This window comes from Metopolophium dirhodum, chromosome 4, assembly GCF_019925205.1.
Source record: "Metopolophium dirhodum isolate CAU chromosome 4, ASM1992520v1, whole genome shotgun sequence".
Classification (NCBI taxonomy): domain Eukaryota; kingdom Metazoa; phylum Arthropoda; class Insecta; order Hemiptera; family Aphididae; genus Metopolophium; species Metopolophium dirhodum.
The window spans coordinates 25,429,012-25,444,922 of NC_083563.1; the positions used below are offsets into that span (position 1 = coordinate 25,429,012).

Genomic DNA, 15,911 nt, shown 5'->3' on the forward strand with positions numbered 1-15,911 from the left:
GCGAACGGTTTTTTTTAAGTTTTATTATGATCCGTTCAAAAATGTTGCCCCCCACCAACCTTGAAAAACTGAAATGACGACAGCAATGGCGCAGTGTCGTTTTCCGATACAAATTCATGGGTCGAATTCGGAGAAATATAATTAATTAAGTATGATCAACCTGACCAACATAATATACTGTCGACATGTAGAGACAGCGATCACAGACCCGGGAAATCTGTGCCTATCATCGGAATCGAATTTCCACAGATAAGCCGTCCGAACTTTGATGAGGTCACGCGCGCTTTTTCCGAGTGAATATACGTCATATAATACGCAGACGAAAATGCACGTGCAGTCTCTTAGTCTAAAAGTATTTACGTATAATAAATTCAACAGTATTTATAACATTTTTGGTACAATTTATGGCCGTTTAATAATCCACGTTCCGTTAAAATAGTATTCGAAACACTCGTTTACTTCGCAAATACCTGTGCGAAATAACGCAATAGCAATTTTCAAACTTATTTAATATACCTGCCTCCCGGAAGTTTGCTAATAAGTTTTCCACTTATTAGTAGTTATAAATTAACTTTAGATATTAAAATTATTAAAATGCGTTAAACTAGAATTTATTAATATTTATCATTAATTTATCAGAGTTACCTTGAAAAGCTCGGTGTATCAAAAGTATACGCTTCTCAAAAGCAACTAGGCTACAAAATATTGAATTAAACCGACAGCTTATTCGTTTATTATATTTAGTAATATAATTGTACCATAATGATAACACGAGTAAAATATAATTACAATTTATAATGAACGGTACGAACATGATATTTTAACGATATAAACGTTTCGGGTCAACAAGTCTATATTACTATTTAGGTATATGTATAATAAGAAAAGAACATATTTTTTGTTACTGAATGTTATGATTATTAATTTGCCCGATAATTATATTTAAACAGAATTCCTACATTAATGAACACGTGGTAAGAGTTTCTCGGTTTTTTTGTATAGCATTAAAATGAATAAGAGTAAAAAAAAAAAATTGTTTCGCCGTAGTATCATCCATTCCCCGTGTGTCCTTCTCGTCTTACATCAACGGTTTTATAAATTAATATTAATATATTATGTGTATATTATTATGATGGTGGTGTAGAAAAGGGAAATGTTTAGATTATTTATTAATATTTTACTGCTAATTATTATGCGTGGTATAACGAGTCTGGTACAAATTTTCATAAGACGGTATTAAATAGCCAACGAGAGAATTTCAAAGTAATACAACCATTCAAGTGGAAACTACATATAATTAGGATTTAAGATTACAATATTTACAGCAGGTAAAATATTGCAGAGCACTGACACGAGCTGTATAATAGGAGAACCTTAAACGTAAAATATAAAATGTGTTCAATTTTTATTTTTCCCGTATCGCGGAGTATTATTATTAAACGGTGTGATGAAAAAGAAAATATATGAATCACTCTTCGGTTGCATCATATCGTCAAATGTATTATTCCTTTTTTCGCACGTGGAAAACGTGACTCAGCTTCGTATTGTACGTGCTAAATATGAGGACTGTATCGACATTCGACGAGTGTATAAGTGATTTTTTTATACATCGCTATGAGTTATATCCGTCACGGCGAATAATGTGTTTTTGACAGCAGAGATACTATTACAAATGATTATGTATATACGACGCTGTGAAATATTTTCAAAAAAATAAACCCAACACGTATATATATATCCACGACAAATCGAGAATGATTTTGGAAATAGGATATTTTATCATTTCAATTTGCTCGTGCTTTTACGATTTCCTCTGAATTACTAACTTTGGAACGCTTATGTAACGTATTTTTATAATTTAATGACTTTCGCGCGAATCACAAAACAGAAATAGGAAACCTGCTTGACACGAGGAAATTATTATGAAAAATAGTGCTTATAATTATTAATGTCATAATATAATGCGATACCGACATCCGTATCAAATATTAAATAACGATATAGTGTGAATTCTGACTTGCGTGTTTAGAATATTATTATATTTCTGTCGCGTAATTACAATATTATTCCTGATAAAATAATCAAGGAGTTTCATTATATTGAACACAAATAACAATGCGTACGTGGTATACCTACATTGTAAGACATCAAAGTATAGTGTTGGCACACACACACACACACGTGTCATATTTAAGTTTTCTTGCCCGTAACACCGCCACAACTACGCCGCGATGAAAAATCTTTATCTGAGGTAAAGTTTTTATTATTATTATTATTATTATTATTTTTTATTAACGTTCTTTGAAAGGTGCTTACCACGTACGGGTTGCATAAAGAGTTGTAAAACGACGGTTTGGTATAAAAAAAAAAATAAAGGAAAAGGAATATAAAGGGGTTCCGAAATGGTACTATTAAGAAGCACTTTTCACAACTGCAGTATAGCGTATACCTTTATTTATTTATACATTTTGTAAATAAGATCGAGCGATGGCCGTTAATACGAGTGCGTGATGCAACTGGGAAGCTCTAAAAAAAAGTTCAAAAAAAAAAAAAAAAACCTTTAATAATATGGAATCGGACCTTTACGCTATATTTGAAGATTTTAATTATAGATAAGAAACGCGTTTATGATGATGATATTTGGAAAAGCCAATGTTTGTCGGCGGGTTCAAGAAGATGAGGAGGAGGAGATTTTTTTTAACCATAGCGTATTGTTACTATATTATTATATCGGTGCACTGGATTTGTCGCAAAGGGTGGCGCAGGCCCCTTATTTATATATATATAAAAAAAAAACTTAAATTTCAGCTTAAACGATTTTCCGTGTTCGTCGCTGTGGAGTGAGTAAAAATAAGATAAAGTCAAGGAATATATTGGCTTGTGGGATTTTTTTTTTTTTTATACAAGTTATGAATAATAATGTTAAATGTTTGCGGAATGTGTAAGTATGTATATATTTTTGAACTAACGTTTAAAAAACTCGCCGCCGTGACTTAACGCCTATATACACGCTTTATATTCTAAATATTTTACTTTAAAATTTAATAAAATGTGTGGAATATGAGAGACGGTTGTTTTTATACGGAAATTGAATACCTATACTTTATTGTATGCTAGCGTATAGGTATTACGGCGGATGACTATAATATGCATTGAAAAATAAATTTGATCTCACAATTTAAATAAATAATAAAAAAAATGTACACAATCAAATCTTGACGACGGGTGTTGTGCATAATGGTGACTTCAGTCGTCGTTGTCCTATGTATATGGGTATTATATCATATAATATAATGCCAGAAATGTGGAATTAATTACTATCCCTAGCAGGTTACCTACCTAATATTTTAATTACAAGCGTAGCAAATCATTTAATAATATACAAATATAAAACGCATCGACGATTCTAACCCTCCCACCAACATAATTGGCAGTGTAATAGCATAATATATAGCTTACTTATATGGTTATAGGCACCATAATCCTCTCCCCCCACCAACTGGCGTATAAATTATTAGATTAAACAATGCTATTTTTTTTGTTATCATGCGCACTACTAAGTTATAGCGTGTATGTTGTAAATTAACTATATATGTATATATTTCAAATCACAATTAAATAATAATAATAAAAAAAATATTTCGTAGATTAGCAGATTAGCAGTGTCAGACAAGTGATGAAAACGCCGATAATATTATGAGTGTATAGCAATGAAAACTCAAAATCCGTAAAATTGTATATTCCTATATGCGTTGTGCAAATGTACGATATACCATATACCATGCAGACCCGCATAGGTATATGCATAATATAATATAATATAGGTATATGTTTGCCAAACTCGACCCCATCGTCAGCCATGATTACCGCGAGCGCGGTAGGCGGCGAGGCGTATAGAACTATATAATAATACAGTCTAGAATATACGTAATACGCACAATATATTAAATAGTTGTACAAGAAGGCGCACGTCTCGTTATACCTTACTGCAGCAGGTTTATATATAGCGTCCATACTTAGGGTGGGTTAGAGAGGAATGATAAATCGCGATACGTCATCAACGCTGGCAAGCGATTTTGATTAGACGCCACCGGACAAAGGAGACAAAAACACCAGTCCATTTATCACGCGAGCCTTCAACCCCTTCGCCGACACTTCTTATCGGCTCCCAATTAAGTAGCGCGTTAGTACCTCTGTGTATCACATACATATACCATATCCAACGTATATACTCGACGCACTTTGTACGTACAGGGTGAGTCCGGAGTAAAGTAATTACTTGTTTTCCTATGCGGTGAGAACACACATTATATCGTTGTTTGCTCCGTAAATATAATACATTGCACGAGAACACCGCCACGCCCAATGTTTTAATTTCCACACCAAGAACAACAGTCGCGAAGTGTCCGATACATATTTTTTTAGGTTGTGGTGGCGGTCGGTGGAGGTGGAATATAGTGGTCGTCGTCGCGCTGGTGTACGGAGGAGTGCGTGCAAAACAACATAATTTTGCCCCAGCGGCGGCTTTGTGGCGTACCCCCACACCGCCCTCGACCCCGACCCATGGGCGTTAGTATTATTAAGCCATTATTATATCGTGATGCCTTAACCGTTCCGTTTTATGCATATACATACAACCTTCCGACGTAACGTTAAGATACGTATTATATGTGTGTGTGTACAAACTATTATATATATATATATATACGACTACCAGACTGCCACAATGTAGACTATACCACTACCACTATTATACCGCTGTAGCTGAGTTATTGGTACTGCCGCACTAAACGCCACCGCCGCGCCGCTGCTATATTATATACTATGCTAATGTCTACCTCGTCGTCGGCGTATCCTTCGGGACGGTTTTAATAATATTCGGTCGCCCTCAGGATAGAGGTCCCTTTTCCCGAAAAGCACACTGCACGCGCACGTTGTAAAGCGGTGGTGGGAAACGTTGTAGGGAATCGCTAATTAGGAGAGGTCCTCTCCACTCACCTCCCACGGTATTTGTCATGGGTGTGGTGCTCGAGGAGGTGGCCGTGGAAGAAGCTAAACGATGATGATCGAGCCGCTTCCCTTTCACCATCCTCTCCGGAATGAGATGTTTCGAGTTGTTCTCGGACCCCTTTCACCCCCGCCCCCACGCATAATTTACTGGCCACATAATTAGACCTCCCGAATCCCGGTCCGACTGACACACGTTAGATCTGTAAATTGCACAACGGGTCCAGCAGGCAGCAATTTACACGCGTTACGCCACAGTTGTCCTGACACTCGGTCAGATCTGTATGCGATTACGTTTTTATTTTTTACTTTTCCATTTTTTTAGTTTTGGTTGCATTCGGGAGAAGTTTTTAAGACGTAAAATCGCAAAGGTGTATATAATCCTTTTCCTTTTAGCACGCCCGAGTTGTATTTAATTAAAGTTGGCAAGTTGCATAATATACTTTAGAACAAATACACTATCTTTTAAACGTCAAGCTCACTTAATAAACGAATGAAAACAATTAACGTAATGCGAATACTATTGTACCTATATATCTTGTTTTTATTTACAAACCATTAAAGAATTATATAAAATTCAGAGGCAAGTGCCTTATAAAAACATTAAAAACTGTATCTCGGTCTCATCCTTTTTTATAACTTATGTGTAGCGCTCATATTTTATACTTGTATATAGGTTTCCAAATAATAAACGTCGTTATATGATCGCAATTCGGCGGTACATCGATCAAAACGTGTGTTAAATTATAACGTTATCCGGTAAACCTACTTGGACACGTGGCCGCTTATATGATAATATGTCTATTAAATTCGAAATGTCCTTAAAATAATATTGACACATCAGCTGTGTGCCTTGAAAACATATTAAAATATGTACCAAAATAATATTATGTATTGTATAGAATACGCAAACGTTTTAGTGATAAAATCTGTCTGGACGTTTCAATAATGCTAGTGCGGTCATAAACTCCCGGGTCAAAGCCACTGTAAATACTTAAAGTTTCCCGGATCCGTGTATATATATTAAATATCTCTCTATATATATATTGACGTAGATATTTATTCAAATACCCGAGAATCGGTTGATTTATTATTGCAAACGGTTTGCTTGGGATGTGCCGGCGGCCGATGTAACTATATATATATATATATATATACACATAACATGGAGTCAGTAACCTGGTAAAAAAATAAAGTGAAAAAAAATCACTTCTTTTCTATACCATATTTTTGATTTGTATTAAAAACAAAAAACTTGTATAGGTACTACATTTTAATATAATATAATGACCGTAGTTTTATGATAATAATACCAAGCATAATATATATCGATTTAGTGATTACTGATTAGTGATTACAATATATAGTATTCAACAACAACAATGCACCATCGCCTGATTCCGCGTATTGAGTAATAATAACGAATATATTATGTACCTATAGTCTATACAATACATAATTACAATATCATATCTACCTTAGTATTATACGTTATAATTTAATTTTTAACTAAGCAAATGTTATTTTAGCGTTTGTGCTTTGTAATCAGCAGGTTGTTTTTTAACGTCCACGTGCCAAAGAGATCAAATTATCTACAATACATTTTATACGGACAGTAATTCACGTTACAGGAAATGCGAGAGTGCCGCGCGTGTATATACATATTATATGACTCGAGGAAGTTTTCTTTGAACATCGATAAAATAAACAAAACTTTTGCGATGTGTGCTCACGGTAGCAGACCATTAATTCCGGCACTCTTTCCTTTCCATCCCAACGTACATAATGTCTATAAAGGTGCCTAAAAACCGTGTGTTTGAACATCGAAGTTTATATTAAAATCCCCGAAATTCATTACCGCAGCGTTACGCGTTCACTTTTGATATGCATTTTTTCTTTTTTTTCATTTAGACATATATTATAACATCCACCATGATGCACGAAATCGAATAATAAATCTGACAATATTATCGACCGCGTAATTCTACTAAATGTATGTATTTGTTTTGAGATCGAAAAAACGGTGAACAAACGAATACGAACAAGTCGTAAGAATTGGTGACAATATTTATGGTATATTACATTCCATTTTCTTGTTTTATTAATTAAACTAAACAACTGCATACGACTCTTTTGCCGATTGCGAGTATGATGTAGCGCATAATGGTTGGTGACGAGCGATGAGTCGGTATAATTACGTTCAGTGTGTAAGATGAAAATTAAATGCAGCAATCGTTCTACGCGCAATATATTACAATACGTAGCTTTTGTTTTTGGCATTGTCGAATAACCATTGTCTGTCGTACAGAAACAAAAAAAAAAACAATAATGTAATAACCAAATTAGGAAAACCGCGGTATATATTATATAGTAGCGTGGTAATTAACAGCAATATACGCGCGGGTACGCCCAGCCGGACGGGGTAGCCGGAAAAAACAGAATAATGATAATAATAATTCAAAAGTAATTTTCAAGATAATATATACGTGTATAATGGGAGGACGAGCGAAGGAGGAGAACTACAGTCGTAGCCGTCGTCGTCGTCGTCGTCGTTGTTGTTAAAGAAACACTTAAAATATCAATTATTAACTGCGGTAAAAGATCACACGGAGAGAAAGGGAGAAAGAGCGCGCGCAATGACTTTGGTGCAACGGGGGTGGTGCAGCAGCGATAAATTATTCACTTTTCGCGAGGTTTAAGCGCACGTACTGCGCGTAACTACACTATATTATATACACTATAGCTACGTCCCGGCGTAGGCTTTATAATTATTATTATTATTATTTCCATCGTTGACCGAAAAATGTTTTCTTCTCTTGGTTTCAGTTTGTGCGGGCATCGCAGTTATAGGGTCGGAGGGTGTGCCGGAGTAATGAAAATAAAGAGACCGGAATGGGGAAAAAAAGGAAGTATATTATTCTTTCGGACGATTTATTTCTCTTGGAAATGTTTTAAAGATAAAAATTTATTATAACGCAATACGCGATCTCGGTGTGTTGTGCTGCGCGGGGATATATAGATATAGGATGACGTGGAACGTGCCGGCTAGCCTGTATATACGATGGTAGTCACATGTATAGTCGGCGGGGAGTGCCGGTTGGAAATAGTCTTTGCCATCGGTAAAAAGTATTTTTTTTTTTTTTTTTTATCAGTGTGTATCGTTTAAAAGGCAAATTTTTCTGTTTTCCAGAAAATATGCGCTCAGCTTTAGATCTCCCGCCGAAAGCGATTTGAGCGCGTTCGTTTTGCAACTCCGTATATACGGGACTTTGCTTGCTATTGCGGATTCAAATTTCAAGGGAAACTGTTTCAGGGGAGTGGGGAGTAGGAGGATTCGAATAGCTTGTCGAGTTGTAATATAAAATATATGGTCGTCATATGTTGTTTCGATTATTCAATCTGAAATAATAATTTGAAATTCACTAAAAATATGCACAATACGCAGCATTCGTTTATATCCACAACGCAAAGCATCGCGATATCAGTGGAATCGTTTCATTTCTCTTTTTTCAAATAGTTGGTTTGAGTAAAATTTTTTAGTAGTGATAAATGCGAACGTTTAAACTGTATATTATCATAATTATTAAAATAATTATATGTGCACACTGAAGTGCATAATATTATAATATAACGTATCAATTATTATAATCTGGGTTCTAAGAAGAGCGTGGATCATTCTACTCCACGCCACCCTACCCCTTAAATTTGCTACTCTGTGCGTGATATATTATATCGCACACGCACACACACACACATATATATATAATATAATTATATATATATATATTTATATGTTTAATCATTTATATAGTGTGGTAATGAACGACGCCTTCCGTCCGCCGAGAGATTTGCTGTGCGCGCCGGCCATTTCTCGCGGATATATTCAAATGCTCCTAGTGGACCGGTCATTATAATATATACGCACTTAGGTCGGTCGGGACGTTCGTCTCGCATAGCCCATGTCGCTATATAGTGTACATACACTGTGCACTGCGCAGTATACACGTCGGAAGGGTGTCCGTAATACATCTATATTATATACTGCGTTGTTTTACATGCGTCTATGGGTTAGGTCAGGTATTAGCCCCGGACGAATCTCGTCATTTCCACACGAAAGAGTTTCACCTCACACGTGATTCGGACCCACGTCGTTGAATAATAATTTATCGTCGACGATTATCCAAACGGCCAAACGGAACTCGCGGTGCAGGTGCCCGGAGAGACACACGATTAATGTCCAACGATGATATCGCGTTGCCGTACACACTTTATTCATTTATTTATAATTTATTTTAATTACATATACCGCGGGAATTGGCCTAATTACAACATAGTGTCCTAATAGAGTATTCTAATGCGCGAAACGTTAGAGTTATTAAGTTCAAAATGTATCAGAAAAACAAATAACATTAATTTAGAGAAAAAATACATAAAAATAAGTTTTGTTTTACAAATTCGTAATTTAATTAGATCAAATAAACAAAGAAGTGTCTGAGTTAGACGTACATCGTACTAAAAGGTTCATGGCTCAAGCCATAATTCTTTGAGAATGGTGGGATGATAAAGGGTAAGAATGACATGACTTATGGGATTTATATATTGAGTCATGCAAAATGTGCGTTACAGTATACAGCTAGGGTTATATGGTTACACAATATTACGTTTACTGTTATTTTATTTTGTTACTCAAATCTAAGTCAGTGACTGGAGTTTTATAATTACAAAATGATAATTTATGTATGTAAAAAATGATATAAAAAAACGACCCCGTGCGAACGATTGCGCGTTCGTTTTTTAGTAAATAATTTAACCGAAATGCGTTCGTACCGTCGGGATTGCAATAATATGTATATAATATATGTATTGGAAGTCTGCCCCAGTGAACGTTTGCCATCCGACCCGTTTTCACTGGCGTCGCGTATATACAGATTTCATTTATTAATACAAACGAGCAAAGTTTTATTTTTTACTGTCCCTTTTGCTCGATTTATGTTAAAAAATTAGCTATTTTTTCCCCCCCAGTGGATAAAGTTGCAGGCAGCGCGTGGCGTCAGAATTGGGTACCGTGAACGGTGTACAAGTCATAATTAACGTCGCTGAATTATTGACAAACGTTAATTGATAACCCGTCGAGTTTATACCATACTCGTATATAGTGGTGACGGCGGTGGCGGTAAACTTTGAAGGCGGTGTTGGCATAGTAAAATGCCAACGACCGAAATTAGCCTTTGATCCGCGTATAATATTATACACATAGGCTGATCGCCCTTTTTCGCTAATGACCGACGTGCAACCAATTATCGTATACCACGTTTCGCTATGCAATATACCACAGAGGAGTGTACAGAGCACAGACGATTATAAAATATACATAAGTGGTCTTTAATTTGTCTAGGGGACCTTCTCAATAATAATAAACGTGTATTATACACGCTTGATATGCTAATCAAATTTATTTACTTTGCATCAGACCGATGCACTCGAGAACACGCCCTTTGCCGGTTTTTTCAAAACGGTAACTTGCTGTGAAACCAAAGAAAAATAATATTATATCATACAGTTAGTGATGAAAACCACCGGGGCGATTCGGACACTATAAATAATAATACGGTGTGTCGGTATGTGTGAACGACACGGTTTGAGATCAGATCAACGCGCTGAGTTGGACAACCCGACACTATATTGACTTCAAATTATGTTATTTTTGACACGGCGTTATGGATAGGCAATTTAGTAGCAGAGCTGTAGTTGGTGCATCTCATATGGGGTTAATAATAATAAAATATATTAAGATGGAAAGTAAAAATTCATCGAACTACCGATGTACGATATTAATTAAGGGAGCAATTACGTATTATAATAGTGAAGTGAAAAAATTACCAATTAGAAAATAATATGTTGTTTTAAAATATCATATATTATTCGTGTCAATATAAATAAATGAAATAATATACCTACCTATATATAATATAATTGTAATATATAGAAGATCGACCTTTCCACTTTTCGAATATCGACCACTTTTGTATATAACTGAGCGCAGACATCACGTTTCCGACGTAATATTATAACAATAATATAATATACAGCACGTACGATATACATAATATACGACGACGGTTGAACGTTTTCCATTAGTCATTCGGCGCGAGACTTCAACACACACAGACGAGCGCACCAGTTCCTCTGTCTTCTGGTCTTCCTCGTCTTCGTTCGTCGTCGTCGTCATCGTCTGTTAGGTCGGGGGGTTAGCGCATTAACGATGGTTATCTCACTCCCGACACCCTTTTCCTCTCAGATGGTTCACTCACCGCCGTCCCGTTCTTTATACAATACTGTATATTATGTATACATATAAATAAATAGCTGCAGCTCCTAGAAACTCAATCCCCGAGATAACCAAGAAACGGAATAAAATAAATTCGTCTCGATTATTTTTCGCCTTATCTCTCACTCGCTCCTATTTTATATAATATTATTAAACACATTCACCATTTTCGTGAGTACAATAACAATACGCGTGCATTCCATATCAGTCTCCAGGCTAACCCGGAGCACACGGTATAGACGGAAAACGCGCGCTCGACCTAAAACAATACTGCAACAATAATAACCTCCTGGATCTTATCGAATTGGCGCCGTATAGTCAGAAATCAGTGTTTATACAACATAATTAATTAGCGATATTAGTTATTATAAAAAAAAATCATCTACTCAAATTGAAGGAAATCGATTTAAAAGTGAGTCCTATATAATATGACTGACACGGCAGTTAGAGTGTTACGATTATCGATTTACGCCATTATCAGGTGCTGCTCATACTCGACGAGTGGCCACTCCGTTTTCGCTTACTTCAGTATTACATTCGCGATACGCCAAATATAAATAGGATTCCTCGCTTGGACCATTCTCTTTTTTCAGCCATTGTCGTATTTTCGTCCAACTGAGTGATTTTATTATCCCACAGAAGTTCAGTGGAACGTAGTACGAAGACAATAATTGTCAAAATGTTATACGCGTATAATATGTACGCGCGTTGTATATGGAGAAGTTCGATTAATTATTGCTTTTCGACGAGAACGCCCCGCGAGTGTGCGCGTGCGTTATGTGTGCGTCTGTTTGTATATACGTATATATATATATATAAGATACGGCGAGAGTTTCCCAAATGGATACAAACTCTAACGAAAATAGATGTGGCCCATCAATTTTGTTAAATTTTAGTGCGGCCATTAACGTCTCGAAGCGAACATTTGGCTCCGCGTAAAATTGATGATATTCGCCTTACAATACGAATTCGCGGGTTCATACTTTATATACAATCACGAAGCTCTTATACTCGACCTAACAGTCCCTATACACACACACATGCCTACACTATAACCTTCTACTCTGTCGGATGCTATATATAATAATAATATGTAGACCACGTATACGCGTGTAGGTACCTACTCTTTTACATTTTTTTAGGAAAATTGTCTGTAGTAAAAAGTACTAAGCACTAGGTAGGTATAGATGATAAAATATTGCGGCAGTACTGAGAGTAGGAAATTAAAATAATAATGTATATTATATACACATATATATATAGTATCTATACCTTGATGATAAATATAAATTGAAAAGGGTAAAATCCATGATTATCATATGAATAGATAATAAGCGTTATGAATGTAACTCGTGGGCTCTTGGCTATTAACTATTGCATTAAGATGGGCGACTAATGTTTCCACTACAAATTATTCGTTTTTAGTATGATCAATTTCAAATTTTTATCTTAAAATAACAATACGAAGTTCTTCGCAATTATTCTGACATTTTTTATGATAATATTTTGTACATTGTATGAAATTTAGAAATTATTATGAAAGTTATTGAAACGTTGTATTAAAATTCAAACTGAAAGTTTTTGGGAATATTAAATAAACCATTAGTTGATTTCAAGTTAATGCCGAGGAAAATTTGATAAGTTAAAATTAACTGAACTTATTAATCTGTTGATGCCCAGCCTAGATATTTAATTAAGCTGTTATACTATTACTTACTTTTTTACGTCGCTAACTAAACTATTTAACTTAATCCTTTGAATGGAATGTATATTTTTTTAAATGTCATTATATTAAGGTTTGAGTTATTATAAACTATTAGTAAATGACATAATAATTCGATATGTGTTGTACTCCAAAAAAAAAAAAAAATGAAAGTAATAAATCACGTTTCAACTCGAGTTTGAGTTTTTATTTTTAAGTATCGATTTTATTTATTACTGAATTATTTCGCACATATTTCGTACCTAATTTTATAATGCCAATAGTATTTAATATTTTTAAGGGCTTAGTGTTTAAGTGTTTAATGTATTTTACATGTTGTAATATTATTATATATATATATCATAATTTATAACATTTATTTATGTTTTGTTTTTCAGGTAAGTTTTTACTGAATTCATTTCTAATGCTGAAACAGAGACGATTGTTGTGAGTATTATATATTATGCATTACTTTGACCTACTGCTCATACTAAATATGTATAGCTGTATATAGCCTAGATTACATGATGAGTATACGTGATATGGATACGGTATGACGTATGTTATGTATTAAATTCGTCAACCACCTCGATTATACGTTTACCTACTATATGTGTACTTACGGATTCGTGTTTAATGTATTTATTTCGTCCATTCTGTGGAAAACTCGTTTTTATATCTTATACCGTCCGCCATAATATTTCCGTTCCACTCCTTCGCCGTACGCGTTTATTTTCGTCCGGTGGTTCTAAGTATAATTGTTATTCTACATTGTTAATGCACAATATTACCAGCGACTGAACTTCCAGCCGAGATTACGAAATGTAAATATTATATTACTGCGAATCCGAAGTATTAGCTGCAACCGTTTTAGTTTTAATTTTTTACATTATATTTAAGACTGCAAAATTAAACAATGTAATATATACGCGGTGCCAGGTACAATATGTATAGGTACACTCGTTTTTCAGTGTTTCTATACATTTAAAACAGTGCTTTATAAGATCTTATATTTTGTGTGCGTATATATATAGTTCGTGCACTGTGAATAAAAATTGTAATTAACTTTAATAGGAAAAGTGAATTTATTTTTAAGCTCAAGTCAAAATAATACAAATTAGTTTCAGATTTTTTAATTGTGCACACAGATGAAGTTATGACCCCACCTGTTTAGTGCTTTTCGCATACTGTATTACGCATGCGGTGTCGGAATAATACCGACAAAAAAAAAAAAAACGGAAACATTTACTTTGCCTTTAATTTTTTTTTTTTTTTAATCCAACTTTTAACTTTGCGCAGAGTTTCTTGCATAATTTAATTAACCAAGTATATTATAAATGATATATTAACTCTGAACTTTTAGAAATTTTTCTTTCTTTGGGTTGACCGATTTATGAAGATATCGCCGAATCATTAGTTCACACAGCTGCACGTGATATCATATCATATATTATTAGAATATATCTGATACATTATGTCAGGGATGGCCACTAACCTTAACTCTTAGGAGCCGCAAATTAATAAAGCCAATTCTAGGCTAGCCACATTCTAAGCAATGTTTATAAAATTAAGACACGTTTTTAATTTGATATCATTTTATTTTTTACACTACACATATACACTACTATAATTAGATTTAACGAATTTAACTATATAAGCGTTGTGTACTGCAATGATTCACATGCATAAGTATAGTGCCAAAGATCGAAATAAGTCTCTAAGCACACTCTTTTGTTAGTGGGTCTCCACAATTCGGGCTATGCATACTAAAAATCACCGCCACCGCCGCCGTTCCAATCTATAACGACGACTGCAATGATAACGAAACCGACGGTGATAAAAACCCTATCATGCCATTCTAACGGAACTATATTTATTAATTTTAGCCTAAGCTTGGTTCAAGAGCCACACGAAACCGATTTAAGAGCCGCGTTGTGGCCACCCCTGTCCCATATTAATATTTAAATACGATAACGTGACGTATGTGCGTGCACGTGTGCCTCTACATATGTATGCGCGTTTGTTGATAAACGTACAAAAACACAACTGACATGGTCGACGGGGGCGAAGGGGTTAAATCACGAGACCGCCATCGCGTATGCAGTATAATATTATTATCGTAATTTTCAATTCAGCGCGGTGCTAAAAACCGTTTACGTTTCGGCTCGTCGGAGCATATTTTATTCACACGCACGCGCACATATATGACGTTAAGGGCCCACGTCATATTATATTATATATAACGAGCATTGTGTAAAATAATACGATATACGCATAATATATATTATTTTCGCGTCTATATATATATGTTTTTCAAGTGCGAAGGGGGGGGGGGAGGGCTGCGAAAACACGACACGGTGCGTGCGCGATGAGTGGTGTGCGTTTGACTGAACAAATACAGAGACGCTGCAGCAGCCACCGCACAGATTTAATAAACGCGAACAAATGACACGGTTTTTGCACGCCCGCCGCCGCCGCCGCCTCTGCGCGAGGGCAGACGGGCGCCGCCGACGCAGTACTGCAGTTTTCGTGTTATTATTATCGAAAACCGTTCGAGTTATTATAAATTATTATAAATTATTATTATTCATTACGTAGTTATAATATTATAATATTATTATTATGACGGGCGGATTCCGGTGAAATATTTTGACGAGTCAAATAATATAATATTACATATTTTATACATAATATGATTATGTATTATGCACGATCGAGCGGAATATGCGGGCGGAGGAGCGTATACCGAAAACCGTGACGAAACATAGGGAAACGCGTGGCCCATTGTATAATTACGGTTCATAGTAATTCGACTATGGTATAATTAATCCGAGGAATCGAAGACGTGGAACATATTTTGGAAGACGCCCAGTT

The 15,911-nt window shown here is 35.2% G+C and overlaps 2 protein-coding genes across 2 annotated transcripts in view; one reads left to right on the top strand and one right to left on the bottom strand.

The window, feature by feature from the left end:
* Positions 1-15,911, top strand: part of LOC132943468 (E3 ubiquitin-protein ligase MYCBP2) — a 280,697-nt gene that overhangs the window by 119,728 nt on the left and 145,058 nt on the right.
* The window catches only part of LOC132942994 (uncharacterized), a 125,204-nt gene that overhangs the window by 27,377 nt on the left and 81,916 nt on the right, over positions 1-15,911 (bottom strand). The window lies entirely within an intron of this gene.